Below are 17,230 nucleotides of genomic sequence, written 5' to 3'. Positions count from 1 at the left end.
TGTTTAAAATGAATTGCCTTTTTACTGCTCATGTTGCAATACAGCAGGAATTAAACGCAGCCCTACCTTATGTGTTTTTATTATCTATTTCAAATAACTAGTACAGGAAACACTAAAATAAATATTGTACAACATATTTCATTAGGTGAGACACAGGGGAATGACAAGGAAATTGATACTCTTAAACCTAAATTAAAATAGTAAGACAGATTCAGCTCAAATGCAATATTTTATAGCTATACTAAATAGAAGCAATAACATTGCTCCACAGCTCTAAAATATCACTCTCCTAAATCTTCTCACCATATTATCCACTGTTGTAAAAATTAATCTGGAGAAAAATTATCTCTGTATGGAATGTTCTTGGCGTCAATCCAGAATTCAGGGTCAAGTAGAAATAAGGAAAGAAAACAAAAGTCTTATCACGATTACATTTTTATTTTAAGCATTTACATTTTATGTTTTTTTTTTTACAAGTATCATTTTACATTTTATTATGTCGTTTATAAGAAGTCAATAATTAGCTTTCATTTATAATAATGTTCATTTAAAATGGTCTTATCTTTATTTTGATTACAAATGTTGCACGAATGAGAAAACTTTCTGCTGCTGAAAGAAAACGGATTTAGGGGCATATTCAATTAGCCGCGATAAGCCGATTTCAGCAAAAATACCGGCGACGTCATTTCGCCAGGCGAAAACTTATCCCCGTATTCAATTCCAAAGACTTTTCACCTAGGCGGAAAGTCAATGCATTGGTACAGGCGAAAAAGATACACCTATGAAACCAGGCGGAAAAAAGTGCAGAATTCCGGTTTTGGGGTGCAAAGGTGGGGAAACCACCCTGCACCCTTGGGACAGGTCCCCAAAGGTTACCTGCGTCAAAAAATCCCCCCCAAAATTGAAGAACACCCCAAAAAAATGACATTGAAAAAGGGGGTGAAAAAGTACAAAGTCGGGGTACAAACAAAAACTAGCGAAATAAGCTTTTGGGTGTCTGCAAGCAGGGCCGGATTAAGGTTTGTGGGGGCCCCAGGGCAACTAAGTTGCGTGGGGCCCCTTCAAACCACACAGAGTAGAGCCTTGCCGTGCCCCCAGTAGCAGTCTGCCCCAGCAGTGCCCCCAGTAGCAGTCCCCCCTCAACAGTAGTCCCCCCAGGAGTACCCCTAGTTGTAATCCCCCTCTATGCTGTGTCCCCTAGTAGTGGTCCCACCAGTGTGCAGTGCCTCCAGTAGTAGTCCCCCCAGCAGTGCCCCTAGTAGTCCCCCCAGCAGTGCCCCTAGTAGTCCCCCCCAGCAGTGCCCCTTGTAGTAACCCCTGCAGTGCCCCTAGTAGTAGTACCCCCTGCAGTGCCCCTAGTAGTACCCCCACAGCAGTGACCCTTGTACTACCCCCTGCAGTGCCCCTAGTACCCCCCCACCCCAGACACACACACAAAAAACAACAACTTCCACTTACCTTAATCCCCGCTCTGTCGTCTGCTCCTCCGTCCAGCGTCCTCCCGGGCCGGCCCGCTCTATATGATGGGAGAGACGACATGGCGGCTCTCCCATCACCCACTGCTGGAGCCGGAAGACGGAGGCTCCGGCAGTGGGAGCAGCAGCCGATGAGAGTCTGACTGACTCTCAGCGGCTGCTAAAACAAACACACAGTTGCCGGCACCGGCGGCTGTGTGTTTGTGCTGTGTAGTGCACCCAGCCCCTACCCTACCACCCTGCCCCAAGCTAATGCAGCAGCACTGACTGTGCTGCTGCATGCAGTAGAATGGTCACAGCTGCAGAGCGCCCTCCTCCCGGAAACAGGTGCCGCCGGCACCTGTTCTCGGCAGGGTCACAACGACCCTGTGTGGGGGCCCTCTGTGTGTGGGGGCCCAGGGACGACCGCCCCTGTCCCCCCCCCCTTAATCCGGCCCTGTCTGCAAGTATGGGGGAGGTGTTTTTTTGATTGTAGGTGCTTGCTGAAGGTGTGTTTTTCATGTTTTTTAAAACTTGACTTTTGCGATTATTAACCATGCTTGCACCCATTTTCATGTACCCCAGATTTGCTGACACTAGTTATTTTCACCAAAAAAAACTACTAGATGCTATTCTTCACCACTTGTGCAAAGACGCTAATTAGCAGCTATTGAGAGCATTTTAGTACCCCAAATACCTTCAGCAGGGCTATACGGGGGCATCTAGATTGATCCCCAATGTTAGTGCATCTTTTAGGGAGTGTCAGGCTGATTTCCCCAAATCTGACAGCACTTTTCGCCTGTTTAAGTTTTGCCAGGTCCTGTTTTCGCATCCTTTGGAATTGAATAGGGTGAATAGCGAGGCCGTGCATGAAAAGTACGGCAGGCGAAACCTTTCCAACTTTTCGCGTCTAATTGAATATGCCCCTTAGCAGGAAATGTATCGAGCCACTTTTTTTGTGTTTTTGAAAATCGCCACAAATCACCGGCAATTTTGCCATTCAAGCTGCTGGATTTATTTTGAAACTGCCAGTGAATTCGGCGATATATGGTAGTTTGTCAACCCCTATATCACATGCAGCAAAATCCCCCTCCTTGATTATCAGGTCATGATACTTACATTGGTCCCAATCTTTTGGGGGAGAGGGTGATTGCACATTCAGGCCTCTGCATCTACAGTACCTGGCACAATACAAAGTAACACTGAACACTGAACCCCAGGCCAGTTGGCACCAAGCAAATAAATAAAATAAACAATGTTCCTGTTTCTAACATAAAAAATAACTGTACCTTTGTGCGTGTAATCCTAAATAATAGTGCCCCATATATGTAATCATAAATAATATTCCCCATGTGTGCATTCTAAAAAATATTGCCCCTGTATAGTCTATTAAATAATAGTACTAATATAGATATAATAATACCCCCAATAGGGCCCCCTTAGTTTAATTACAACTGCGTACCACCCATTAGCCAGATCGCTGATCCGCCTGAATTTAAATGTAATTTGTCCGTGGCGACCCGGTCAGGAACTGATTTCCTTGGCCAGCATTGCCCACCGAAGGGTGGGAGGAGCTAGTTCGTTCCCCCTGCCTTGTTAAGTAGTTATAAGCAGCGCCACTGCCAGCAATACCATGTAGACCGTCAGCTTACACATGCGATGTACGCACACCTACTCTCTCTGTATATGGTGTGCTGTGCCCAAGAAGAGGAGCAAAGGAGGAACTGCCACAGCTGTGTACCGCAACGCCAGGACGAGGACCTGCCAAACAGCGAGTGAGAGAGAGACAGCTGAATGGAGGTGGGGAGGGTGCCAATTTATACAGTAGTTTGCAGAGGGGCACCGAACATTCTAGCACTGGCCCTGGCTACAGTAGTAACTCTGTCCTGGGTCTGCCTGCATCTGTCCTACTTACTGTGGGCCTCAAAAATGGCCTTGAGGCAGGGGCGTTTTTAGAGAGGAGGGGGCCCGTGTGCAGTCTCCGACACGGGTCCCCTCCTCTCCACCTGGCGGCCAGCGCCGGAGTTATAGACTCTGGGCACTAGAGTGTGCCCAGAGTCTATAGTGTATGCACAGGGCACCGGGAAAATGCGCGGCGGCCATTTTCCCTGTACTGCGCATGCGCGAACGATGGGTAAATGGCTGCGGCAGCCATTTTCCAGTCGTTTTACGGCGCCGGACCTCAGCGCCGACGTGGGACTCCAGAGAGGTAAATAATATTATGGGTGCAGGGTGTGTGGTGCGGGGCCCCCCTGGACCCAGGGGCCCATGTTCCCCGCACACCCTGCACCCATTATAGATACGCCCCTGCCTTGAGGGTTGCGTCCTATGCATCACTGCTTTAATCTATGCCGTTATATAACCAGGTGCATTTGCTAGTGAGAAATAAAACAAACACAGGAATAAACCTCACTCTTTATACTTAGATATAAGTATAAATGTCTGTAGGGATCACTGTGATGTCCCTGATTGGTACATTTACAAATGACATAAATGTTGAAGAATTAGCTACAAAACTTAAAGACGTTGTTCTGTTCATACAACCATGAACATTAGCAGAAGGAAATTGTTGATGGGCAGTCCTGAGTTTATACATTATATTGCAACATAAATTTGTGTGCTGTATCATTTGTGACTTCAGGAGCCAAGAGGGATCCAGCGCAGGCAATTAGTGTTCTAATAAAAAGACTAATAATACTGAGAAATTAGAGAACAGCTGCATAACAACCGAATGACTGCATTAAGTTAAATGGCTTTAGTAAACTAACTGTAGATATTTAAGAGAAATACACGTTAGGGATGGATCATTTCCAAATTGTTCATGCAGTGCATATAAATAATTAAGTTCAGAAGTGTTCATTGTACTGTGTTTAAAGATGCATGGTATAATTCCTAATTTTAAACAGTGTATAATTGGTGGAAACAGTGAAAAGGAAAATAAAAGCAGGGTTATAATTGTTATCCATGGATTGAAATTCTATTGGAATCCACTTTAAACCATTTTTATATACTGTAGTCAAAAGACCCCTGTTGTCCATAGAATGTGGCTGATTGAAGCAGAGAGTTCTGGAACAGAATGCCCTGTACACCAGGGTCATTTATGATGCTAAAACAGGAAAAACATTGCGCAGTGCAGCCTGAAACCAGCTTTGTCTATGTTCTGTCTTCTTGACAACATATGCACTATGCAATGGGTGCCAGAAAAGGACACACAGGAGACAATTCAATTGTTTAGCCAGCGGCTATTTTCTTAAGGCGCCCGATAGAGCAATTGAATTGTTGTTCTGTCTGAGCACCATAGCCGCTGGTGCTGGCATTTTTGCTCGACACCCTTAGGAGGGTGTGAGCAAAAACATGCAAGAAACCCGTAGCTAGGGTGCCCTAATCGCTGTTAGGGCGCCCTAACCAGGACTTTAGCACAATTGAATTGCAAAACTGGGTGCTTATTAATTATCGCTGCCCACACAACAGTTAAATGGCCCCCACAGGGCCTGATTCAAAGGCAGAGCGATTATTTGCTATTGCGCATGCGTTACCCTGTGTATATGCACAAATGCGCTGTTACGTATGGGACCAGGGGCGTAGAGAGCCCTGCCGGGCCCAGGAGAAGATGGGTGCATTGCATATTTGTGGGAGGCGTGGCCACGACCCCTTGAGCAAAAAAAAAACAACAACCACACATTTGCAGCACCATGAAGATGATGGGGAGAGGGGCGATGTGAGTCTGTATGGGACCACTGGCATTAGAAATGGTGAGGCAAAACCATGGGTGTCTCTGGGTGGTGACTGGGAGGTGGCCTGAAGTGAGCTAAAAAAAAAGGCTGTCTCATGGGCGTGTCATGGGAATGTCATGGGCGTGTTATGGGGGTGTCATGGACGTGTTATGGGAGTGTCATGGGAGCGTCAGTGACAGCGGTTGCATTCTCAGACGCAGAGCTGCAGCCACAGGTGCCATTTTTAGATGGAGATCAGAAGGAGACACTGAGTCTGCCACAGACTGATGATGAGCAGATGGTGGATTGCTCAGGACCACCGGTGGTGTTGCAGATTGCACGGGCACTGAAAGTGGGCGTCACGGGGAGTGCATATTCCTGCACATTCTAGTACACAAGGGGGAGGTTGATACTAGCATTTGCATATTATCACCACTGCGGCTCTGCAAAAAGACACAGCCGCGGATGCAGTGACCGCATGCTCCTTCAAATCAGCCCCACAGTGCGACTGGTAGTTTATGCTTACTCATCTGCAGTCTAAGGACCACCTTGGAATACACCAGTGATCCTGCAATTAATATATACCTCCACTGAAGTGCGTCCTCCATGGGCAGGATGAGAAATTGGGAGAGTTTGGGCATTTTTTCTCACTCTCAAACTCGGGAGAGAAATCTTCTTTGCTATGGGAAAATTCTGGAGAGTTAGCAAACTCTCTTCACTTCACCTATGGCCAAACTCGAGTAAATTTTCACTAGTAAAAATAGGATTCGGGAATTTACCAAGATGAGAGTTTCTAAACTCTCATGAGAATGGACAATACTCCTGTATATATTTGTGAAATCAATTCACCTACCTGTGACCTGCGAGTTTGGCAGAAACATACACAGATCAGTGTAATCCATGTATGTTTCTGCCTGTAAATAGTAAATGAAAGCATAACCAGCCCCGGGGCTGCTCAGCCAGTCCTGCTTTCTAAAATTACAGGGGGGGAAAAATGAGTAGGGTTCCCCCATAATTAAGGAACCAGCACCTGGCTGCAGGGCCAGTCCTGGTTTTAAATATAGGGGGGAAAAAATGCGTAGGGGTCCCCCTATATTTAAAACCAGCACAGGATCCAAACTGACCGGGGTGTAATGCCACAACCAGGAGACCCTAACACCCTGAGCCGGTCAGCCCAAGCCAGGGATCTCAGGGGAGGTGGGGGCTGCCCCAAGAAGGGATCCCACCCTCCCAAAATCCCAGGCTTAGTCTGAAGCCCGGGGCTCTTCCCTGCACCCCTAGGCTGTGGGTACGGGGGTAATAATGTGGAAAATAGTTCAAAACTATTGTATTTTACAGTGGAACTACAGGTGTCAGCATGCCTGCCCTTTTGCACTTGTGGAACTACAAGTGCCAGCAGGTAGCCAATACCCATACCCCCACTGTAAAATAAATAGTTAAAAAAACACAGTACACACACCGTATACAGTATAACTTTATTACATTCACCTAGCTCACTCACACATACTCACCTGCTGCCAGATGTTCACGTCCGCTTCTCCTGTAGAATCCAATGGGAGTACTTGTAAAAAAGATCACATACTCACCTACATCCTGACGCCACTCTCTGTAGTATCCCCAGGTCTTGGCAAAAAAAGAAAAACGACTGACCCGGTGTATGTGTGTGACCACATACACCGCTAACCGGCTTCTGACGGCTCAGTGTGAACCGTCAGGAACTGGCAGCCAATCAGTGGCCGCTAACTGGAGAGCGCCCACTGATTGGCTCCGGCTCCTGACAGTTCCCAAGTGGGCTGGTTAGTGAGTCAGGAGCCGGAGCCAATCAGCGGTTGCTCTAGAGTTAGAAATTTGTGAGTTTCAGGAGTTTCAAATCACCCGAGTTTCGGCATTGCTAATCAAGTTGAAAAAAAAAACTTGATCAGACGCGATTCTTAGTAAATTTACCCCCCTAGCGTTAGGACATCGCAACCTCCAATTTTGTGTTATCTCTTCTAGGCGTAACCTATTCCATGCAGGGTAATCCTACATAGTGCGCCCAAGACGGCTGCCTCATCTGGTACCTTTTCGCAGCTGCATTGCGTGCGATTACACAGCTGCAATCGCAATTGCAATTCATGCTGAATCTGGCTGGCCCCCAGTCTCAGGGGAGTTGAATAAAAGGTGGGCTAGTAGCATTCCCAAGCTACAGTGTTTGAGAAATTGTTTCATTTTGGGTTAGAAAGTAGTCCAAAGTTCAAATCCAGTTCAAACTCCGATTCTAATGGTGCATACATACGGTCAGATTTCTATTGTTTATCGTTTGATCGTTTAAATCGACCTTTTTTTGTCCCCTCAAACAACCAAACAATCAAACGATGCGCAGGCACGGATGGTCGAAATCGATATCGACCATCGCCCATGCATGCAGGCCAACCTGGACGATATAGACCAGGTTAGCCTGGTTACTATAGGGACCCTCGATCGTTGATCGAGGGTCGTTATAGTAGTTGGGGGAATGGAGCATGTGCTGGATGCTCGATAACGATCATCCAGCACATGCTGGTCGATCAGACAATGATATCTGATTATATAGGAAAGATTCCTGGACTGCACACCTTGAATATATATAATGGGAGGTGCTACCTGACGAGACTAATTGCAGGCGCAGAAACAGACAAATCTCAGGTGTACAACTCCAAATTACTGAGTATATATAAATGCAATAAAATGTTGCAAGCAATAGAGGTTTTTAGCATAATCATGGCCAAGGTTATGGGCCTACCCACCATGTCCAGGTAACCTCTGTAGGGTAGGTCCCTAACATACTAGGGTTCAAATCCAGAGCTCTGGACACCCCCAAACTAGCCCAGCTAAGCTGCCCCCGGGGCACAGCCATAGTAAGAAAAGTGCAGTGTAAAAGAGATAGTTAAGAGCAGCCACAGTTTGGTGATTCCAGAAGTTTCTTCAGTAAAAACAGTGAAAGAATAAGATATACTGTTGGATAATACAATCCCCTTGTTGTGCTTCATCTTTAAAGATATAGGACGCCTTAATCAAGACATCCGCATTGAGTACTAGCAGCGCTTGTGGACTACTTTTTGTATTATGTACGATTGCCATTCAAGATTTGGTGCTCTTGTAAGTGGGACCATTCAGCAGCTAGAGGGCGCAAGTTATTCCATCTATTTCTGATTTTTTAGAATGACTGCAAAGTCTACGATTCCAGGGATTTCTAAATAATCAGTAGGAGCAGCATGTATGAGGGATGTGAAGGCTTGATCGGTGGCTGGGTACCTTCGGTGATGGTAGCTGGCATGGCGGGAAGGTGAACTACACTGGCCACAGTGTACTCACCAGAGATGGAGGTTGCACTGGCAAGTAAACTGTCTTCACTGGTTACAGTATGCTGTGATGAAAAGGAGGCACCACTGGCAATAGGTGTCACTACTACACTGCTTGATGCCTGGTCCTTCACATCCTCATTATCAATCACTACAACATCTTTTACATTGTCTTCAGTATCCTGACTGTCAGGAGGGTTTACTTTTCTAACCCATTCCTTCATCGATCCAGATGTCAATATGTCTTGCTATTTTTGTATTTTTACTATAGTAAGAGCCTGTTTTTTTCTGTACTGACATCTTTGCAATATCTGACATGATGAAAATAATAGCTTTGATAACATATTACAGAAATAAAACACCCTTACTTAACTTAATTACTGTATTATTATTATTATCATTACATTTTAGGGCGCTGTAAAGGGCCCATAGTGCTGTACAGAGGCATTAATTAATAATTACCAATAGAAAGCAGCAGACATTAATAAGGTGGCATGTCTAAGGAGTACAGTCAAATTGATTAAGGAGGAGCAGTGAAGGGTATATGTTTATAGGTTCAAATGGGGTTATAAATCTCAACTATAAATCCCCCCATCTCTAGATGAAGAGCTCTAGGAGCCTGTCAATGTGGTTGTCATTTACATTTAATCATGAAAACACCACAAAACTGACAAAGAAATCATGCCGGATGTCAATTGCAAAATTATTAGAAATACAATATAATTGCATTAGTGAGACATCCTCTTAAAAAAAACATGTTTGAGAAATGCATACTATAGTATATGGTTGTACCAGGCAGCACTGGCTCAGGCTGAGATTTGTATTTTTATAAACTATGGTTCAAAGAGAGAGAAATAGTGTAGTTACATCATGGGGCACACAGTACAATGACCCTCATACACCCAGTCACACCAACTTGAGGAAGTGTAACCATTTATTACAATAATCTAAATATAATTAGTCCTTAATTCATTATTATGATTCAGTTGCCTTTGTACTTTTTTCCACATTTTACAATTTGCTGTTCAACTCTATTTTGCATACATACATATATATTTTTATATAATTTTTCTCATCTTGAGAATCAAATTCTAGGCATCAAGATGTTTTACTTTCTTTAAGCAAACAAAGCTTTACAAATATAGATAGATTGTAGCATACTTGCACACTCTCCCGTGACAGCTGGGAGGTGCCCTGAAGCGTAGGCGAGTCACCCGGCCAGCCGCCAAGTGCCCGCACCCCTCCACCCCCACTGCTGTCCACTCTCTCCACTCCACAGCAGCCAAATATCATCGTGGCCCCTGCTGCACAATGCCAATATCACGCAGTTACGCCTTGCTCTGCCGCTCCCTGCTACGCCCCCAGCTGTGTCAACCTGGCTGCCTCCTCTGGGACGGTGCATCCAGATTGTCTGCAAGTAGGGATTGTAGTTTAATCAAACTGTGATTGCCCATCTGCAAGGTGAGCTCATTCAGATGGGCACCTACACTAACAATTCATTTCTCTAATACAGTACTTAAATTCCTCTGTAGCATTTGGCCACAGGTTATAAATAATGATGGCAGGACCTAGCCATCATTTAATAAACACAATCTATATAACATAAAGCTATATAAGACCTACCGTCCCTCTATCAGTGAGGCTGCAATATAAAGTATTGGTTCGTCCACTGTTCTCTTCCATTTATTTCACTTGGGACACAGGGGAAGGCTGACACAGGGGAAGGCTGACACAGGGGAAGGCTGACACAGGGGAAGGCTGTTCTAGAGGAGGGTTTCCAAAAAGCAAAATAGAATATATCTTTAATAGTAATAAAGAATATACAGTATATAAATAAAAACACTCCTTCCATTCTCTTATTAATTTCACCCTCCCCATTATCTTCATCATCTCCCCCTCCCCATTTTCTTAATCATCTCCCCCTCCAGATTACGTTAATCATCTTTCCCTGCAGATTTAATTATTAAATCATCTCCCCCTCCATTTCAGATTATGGTACTCAGTCATCTCCTCCAGCAGTTTATATTAATAATCTCCGCCTGCAGAACAATTATATTAATTCAATAGGGTGCCGTGCAAATGCACTAAAGTAACATCCACCTCTATTTTTGGTGGAGGTGATCGACCTTCAAACATTTAGAAACTCTATATATATATGTTGATATATGTGTACTATGCGGATGGGGATAAGCAGAGTAAATATTATATACTAGCGGAATCCCAGATGCAACAGACAATTTAGGACTTAACCAGTTGTATGGTTTATTGTGCGGCAATGTGTCGGTACAGCCGTACTCACACTCACATACACGTGGTATCTGGATGGCGAAGAGCTTGAGCAGAACATACAAGTCACAAGCTGGTAATGTATATGGGTAGCAGTGCAAAATAATAGGATAGCGGTATGCTCTGCAGCCGGTATCTCTCAGGTATATCGCAGGGTCTATCTGGAGCTAAGTGGAACATCTCTGTGTCCCACTGTAGGCTCTCATACACAGTAACAAGATGGCGCTGCTTATGCGCAGAAGACTTAACCGATAGCCATCTTGGTAAGGATAAATGCTTCCTTAGAGGAGCATTATGGAGGTAGCACAGGAGCGCACTCCATGAATAAAACAATATATAACTCGAATGCTAACCAAATATAAAGCGGGATCCTGGTTTTTAGGGCAAAAAACGTCGGGATTTAAATCCTGAGATTGGTGCCTCCAATTTTGGGATTTAAATGTGCCGCTTGGCATGGTTTGTCTTCAGCCCGGGGGCAGCGCTGAGCACTAGTTCTGTCGGCTCCTATGCTGCTCCCAGGCCTCCTACAGCTGTGCAGCTGTGTGTGACATCATAGAGGTAACACTGCGCACGCACACACCAGCCCTTCCCCTTGTACAGCCGCACCAGCCCGCACTGGAGTCTGTTTGCTGTGGGCGGCCAGCATTAATTAACTCAATCCCGGCAATTCCAGGACTGAGATTTTTTCAATCCCGAGTCCCAGGATTGAAAAAATGAGGCGGCATTGGCCTCTCTACTAGATGGCAAATAGAGCAGATCAGTCACTGGAGAATCTCATATATATGGTCCTTATGGTGCAAAAACCAGAGTCCACAATATAAAGTCAGCTGATGAAATATCCTTTCTTTAGTAATTGGTACTTCTAAGAAAAGATTAAAAAGCTTTGTGTAGAACTGTAAAACCAATAAACGAAAATCAGGTGCCGCTCCCGGCCCCCCGGAAAGGCAGGCAAGCCTCCCGGCGCCGTGTCCGCCCCCCCTTGTGGTTGTAAGTGAAAAACCTGGCAGCAGGAAGGGGGCGGTTACGCTGTCCGCGCTGAATTGCGTCATCATGGCTCCACCCACGGCTTCACAATGCCATTATTCACGACATTGTGAAGAGGGGGCGGAGCCACGATGATGTAATTGTGTTGTCACGCCCCCATGCTCCGTCTCCAATGAAGTGCACGCTGCCGGGGCCCACCCCCTTTGACCACATCACGCTCCAGTCTAGTATGCCCGACAGTTCCCTCCCGGAAGGAGGGAAGTAAATGTCGGCAAGCCTGACGTAGGCATGTAGCAATTATAGTCTTCTCAATCTCCCAACATCTTAGGTGCACACTTGGTATAAATGAGGAAGAGGAAAATTCCATACAGTGTAATTCCGTTTATTAAATCGTATAAAATGTATAAATTCGCATGTTCTTACAAACAGCAGAAAAAATGTACTCACATAGCTGCGAAATAACGAACACAAGAAAAGAATACCACTGCATTGGTCACTGGCAGTGGTTTGAGGGCCACATATCTTCTTATGGTGATCAGCCATCAGCCAGAGTGCTAGGGCACCGAGACAGGGGCTCCATCACAAAGCAGCTCACTGTGAGAACACCCCTGGTTACTGATAGTGATGGTATAGTTTGTGGAGCTTCCTGCTTAATTTTTTCACACTTTTCACGCCGGCCAGGAGCTGGTCAGGAGCCAGCAAGCAAGGAAGATAAGGAGGGGGATTCTGATGACATAGAGGATGAGGAGTCTGAACAGATGCGTACCCCATATTGCAGGCAGAAGGGAGTCTTGCCCAGTACATACTGTGATTAAATACTTAAAAATTTTTATTTACATTTTTCAAAATATCTCAAAAACCTTACGTGATATCAAATTTCTGATGGTATATTTGGATTCTACGCACAAAATTACATGGAAATTGATATATATCGGGCCAAATGTAATAGGTAGTCTGTTTTGGTAAATGGCGAGTTTGGTGCTAAACTCGCAATTTTTCACAACTCTCCAATGTAATAGGGTGTCTGTTCACTAAAACTCGGACTTTTCAGAGTTACTAAAACTCTCCATTCTCAAACTCGCATCCAGATGTTTTCACATTGAAAACAATCAACTCGCCCAATGTAATAGAGTGTCTGTTTCAGACTCGCAAAAAAAAGATTACCAAAAGTCCCCAAATAATAGACCTGCTTCAGGCTAGCGAGTACATCCTGAGCAGGTCAGATTAACACAGAAACATGCACATATCCATGAGATATGTACATGTTTCTGTGTGTACATATGTAAAATGTGTTTAAATAAAAAAAAAATGACGTGCACCCCCTCCCCAAAAGCATAACCAGCCCCGGGCTTTATAAAGCCTGTTCTGCACTGACGGGCACACGTGTGCCCTGGTCATTTACGTGGAGCAAAGGTATGTATACACACATACCTTTGCTCAGTCCGGCATGGATCGGGTTTTTTTTCGGTTTTTTATTTTAACCCCTGGATTGCCTACTTGGAGAAGAGGACGTGATCTACGCATAGGAGAGGTGAGTATGGATTTTTTTTTCAGGTACACCCCTATGGATTACTTCGGATAATAGGTGAGTATGTGTGAGTGTGAGTGTGAGTGTGCATGTATGTTTTATTAAAATTATACTTTCACGGTGTAAGTTTGTTTTTTTACGTATTTCTTTAGTTGTGGAACTACATGTGCCAGCGGGCCCGTAATGCCCCGCATGCTGGTATTTGTGGTTCTCCAAATACCAGCATGCAGGGGAGGCTTGCTGGTACTTGTGGTTATACAAATAAAGACAATATGGTAAATTTAATTTTACACTTTCACTTTACACTATCAACACGGCACCCACCGCCCTAGGGTGCCGGGGATAGCCCCGGGCTATCAGTCTAGGCCTGGGGTGCCCTGGAGAGGGGTACCCCTTTATTGGGGAGGTACCCAACTCCCCAGGGATCCCCGGCCTGGACTGACTAGCGGGCAGGGGTAATGCTTTGGCCGGGGAAACCGGTGAAAGGTTTTCCCTGGCTGTGGCATTATCCCCCCGCTAGAAAGAGTTCGGTGCTGGTTCAGGAATTTTCAGGGGACCCCTACTCGTTTTATCCCCTGATTTTCCAGAACCAGGACCAGCTCAACAAAGCCCTGTGCTGGTTCTTAATATACAGGGGCCCCCTACGCATTTTGGCCCCTGTATTTTTAGAACCAGAACAGGCTTTATAAAGCCCGGGGCTGGTTATGCTTTTGGGGAGGGGGTGCACGTTTTTTTTTTTTTAACACACACAGAAGCCATCACGGATCTCACTGATCTGTGATGGCTTCTCGAAAACTCGCACCTTTTAATGCTACTCGCATTAAAAGGTGTCAGTTTACATAGTCCTAAACTCGCCTGCACTCGCAAATGCAGTAGCCTCGAGCTGAAAAGTTCGCAGGCTATTGAATTTGCGAGTTTCAGTACAAACTCGCACTTTTTAAAAGTGTGAGAAAGTGCGAGTTTGTACTGTTACTAAAACTGACTACCTATTACATTTGGCCCATCATGTCAGATGCAAAATGGCTGTTTAGTAGTGTTATCGGATCTATCAGACATGGTGGACGATTTTGCATTTCTCACAGGCCAATAATTACTAATCGGTCCCCGCAATACACTATCAGTTATAATTGATAATTGGACAGTGCATGTCTAGCATAAAGCCAAAGACGCATGAGGCTTACTCAAAACTTTGCAAACCAACACACACAGGGTCTCATTCAGACCCGGTCACAAGCTCTGAGCGCTCGCAACCGGGTCGATGTTAAGGCCCTGCGCATGCGCAGCGGCCGTACTGCGTGTGTGCGCAAGCTTTGGAGCGAGAGAGAAATTCTCTCGCTCCGGAGCTCACTACAAAAGGGGCGGCTGTCGATGTTGATCGACAGCTCGCCCCGTTTTGTAGGCGGCCGCACTGACATCAGCAGTGATGTTAGTGGGGAGCTTCCTGCTCGATCAGAGCAGGAAGCTCCCTGGGGCTTGCGGTTGCTGAGACCCAACCTTAGGGTCTCGTCGCAAGCCTCGATGGTCGCGATGGTCTTGACCATCGCGACCATCACCCTGGTCGGTCGCTAAAGCTGTGGGTGGTAACCCACAGCTTAGCTAGCGACCAGGAGGCTGCACTTAAAATTACAAGCGGCCGCCCTCATTCAGAGCGAGCGGTTGCTTCTTGCGGCCGCCTCTGAATGAGGGCCACTATGTGCAGTTAGAGACTTCAGCATTCAGCCTGCACATTAATAAATCCAGCTGTTTGGCTCCAAACACCATATGCGATGTGTGTCAATTTGCCTACCTTACACAAAGCTGATGCTGTAGGAAATCTCCCCCTTAATGCGATTTGGAAGTATCTAATTTGAATTGTATTCAGTGGCATCACAAGGGGGTTGCGGGCCGCACCCAGGTGTCACCTGCTGAGGGGTGACACCAAGTTGCAGACACCCCCCTCAGTGACAGGAGACGGGTGCTGCACTGTAGTATTAAGTACAGCACTCGGCTCCTGACATTTGTGAGGGAGCCGGACTGCAACCACAAGGCAGTCCACACCTTCCCTGCTGCACAGTGCACACCCGACTTAAGTTCCCCCAAGGCCCCACCGATAAGAAGAACGGGACATAAGGGGTTCGGGCCGCGAGGCCACGCCCCTTTTTCCGGCGTCCAGCGTCCCTCCCCGCCCTGGGTGATACCGCAGGGAGGGACGCCACTGATTGTATTCAGGATTACTCTTCCTGCTACTAACAACTATAATGACGGATCTGACTGTATGGAAGCATGCTGTAACATATTTCCTTCTAACTTTTTTTGTAATGTTAAAAAAATTTAAATATTAAAGAACTACTTATCCTTTTCTCAAGGAAATATACATATGAAAAAGATACAGACACAATGATTATTTAGTTATGCAAAGTGAGAAAGTCCATTGCTAGGCAACTGGGCTGACGCCCTGTATACAAAATGGCACATACATCTGAATATGCATAATGTGTAATGTGTAATTTGCATAAGTAAATAATTACTCAAGAGCTGTGCTCCGATGTGCAACGTGAAGAAATCAGGTGATAGGCTACCGGAAATTCCTCTTTATGAATATACATGATGTGTCATTTACATAATTCACATTAAGCAATACAATAAAAAAAAATACTATGAAAAAGTAAATCTATAATAGAAAGTCCATGTTAGTGATATGAGGGCAGAGTGTTTACTGTACATTCCGAATGTCGACACCAGAATGTTAACATGGTCAGGATGTTGATAATGTCGATTTCTTATTCAGTTTGGGTTAGAAAAAAGGTTGTGATTATGCTGCAATTAGGATTATATTAGGGTTAGGCTGCAGTTAGGGTAAAAGGGTAAACAGGAGATCCCTTTGTGTCATGCCTACTGTTGAAATTCACAATTTCGACATTCTGGCAATGTCATTATGTAAGTAGCAACACTGTGAATGTCGACATTCTGTACATGTCAACATTCTGAGTATCGACATTCATAACATGTCGACATTATGCCGTCAACATTCAGTGAATTCAAAACACTGGAGTGGTTTTGGAAGTGGGTGGTCCAGTCTCAAACCAACACTTGGCCCAGCATCTTTGTATTCTGGGATGCGCACGACCTGCTGTTTTTTTATAGAAGTGGCTTGGCTATTTGCAAAAGTAACACTGCTTTATGTGCCCAAATGCATATTGCCCCCAATTGTATTTTTATTCCATTTTCCTCCTCCATGCAGATTCTAATAAACACAGTCCCAGCTCCCAACAGAAGGCTCATCTCCATATAAGTAGGGTCACTGCTTCTTCCTCCAGTCATGTTTGTCCCATCTTTTGTCTGTATCTCTGCTCACGCTGTTTAACTGTCACCATCTTTGTGTTAGCTTCTCTGTCTCCCCCTTTGTATGTATGTCTCCCATTGTCCACACAATCCATTTATTGTCCCACTTCTGCTTACACATCACCCTGTGGTGCAAACCGTCTCCCCCTTGTCTTACACATCTACTGTGGCTGCAGATGTGAAACAACATAGCCAACACAATCACAACAGTGTCCATTCCCACATAACTGTTCTTAAGGATGCCAGAGAAGTGCAATTTTCATATTTGCATAATTTATGATGTGTATTTTTGGCACAGGGGGTGGTGTGGGCATTTTTTTTTTTTGGTCTCCGGCCGCTCGCAAAGCTGTGCACAGCTTGTGCAAGCGGCCAGGAGACCGTTGCGATAATCGTGACCATCGGCCTTGCGATGAGACCCTGGGTAGGGTCTAGCTGCCACAAGGCCGAGTGGACTTCCTGCTCTAATAGAGCAGGAAGTCCACTACTGACATCACTAGTGATGTCAGTTAGTCCGCCCTACAAATGGCAGGCGTTCCTAAGGGAACGCCTGCGTTTGTGCAGCAACCCCCCCTACCCGCCCACAAAATGGGGCGAGCTGTCAATCACCATCGACAGCCGCCCCGT

The sequence above is a fragment of the Taudactylus pleione genome, unplaced genomic scaffold, assembly GCF_031769625.1.
Source record: "Taudactylus pleione unplaced genomic scaffold, aTauple2 ptg000089l, whole genome shotgun sequence".
Taxonomy (NCBI): Eukaryota; Metazoa; Chordata; class Amphibia; order Anura; family Myobatrachidae; genus Taudactylus; species Taudactylus pleione.
This window is presented reverse-complemented; position numbering follows the sequence as displayed.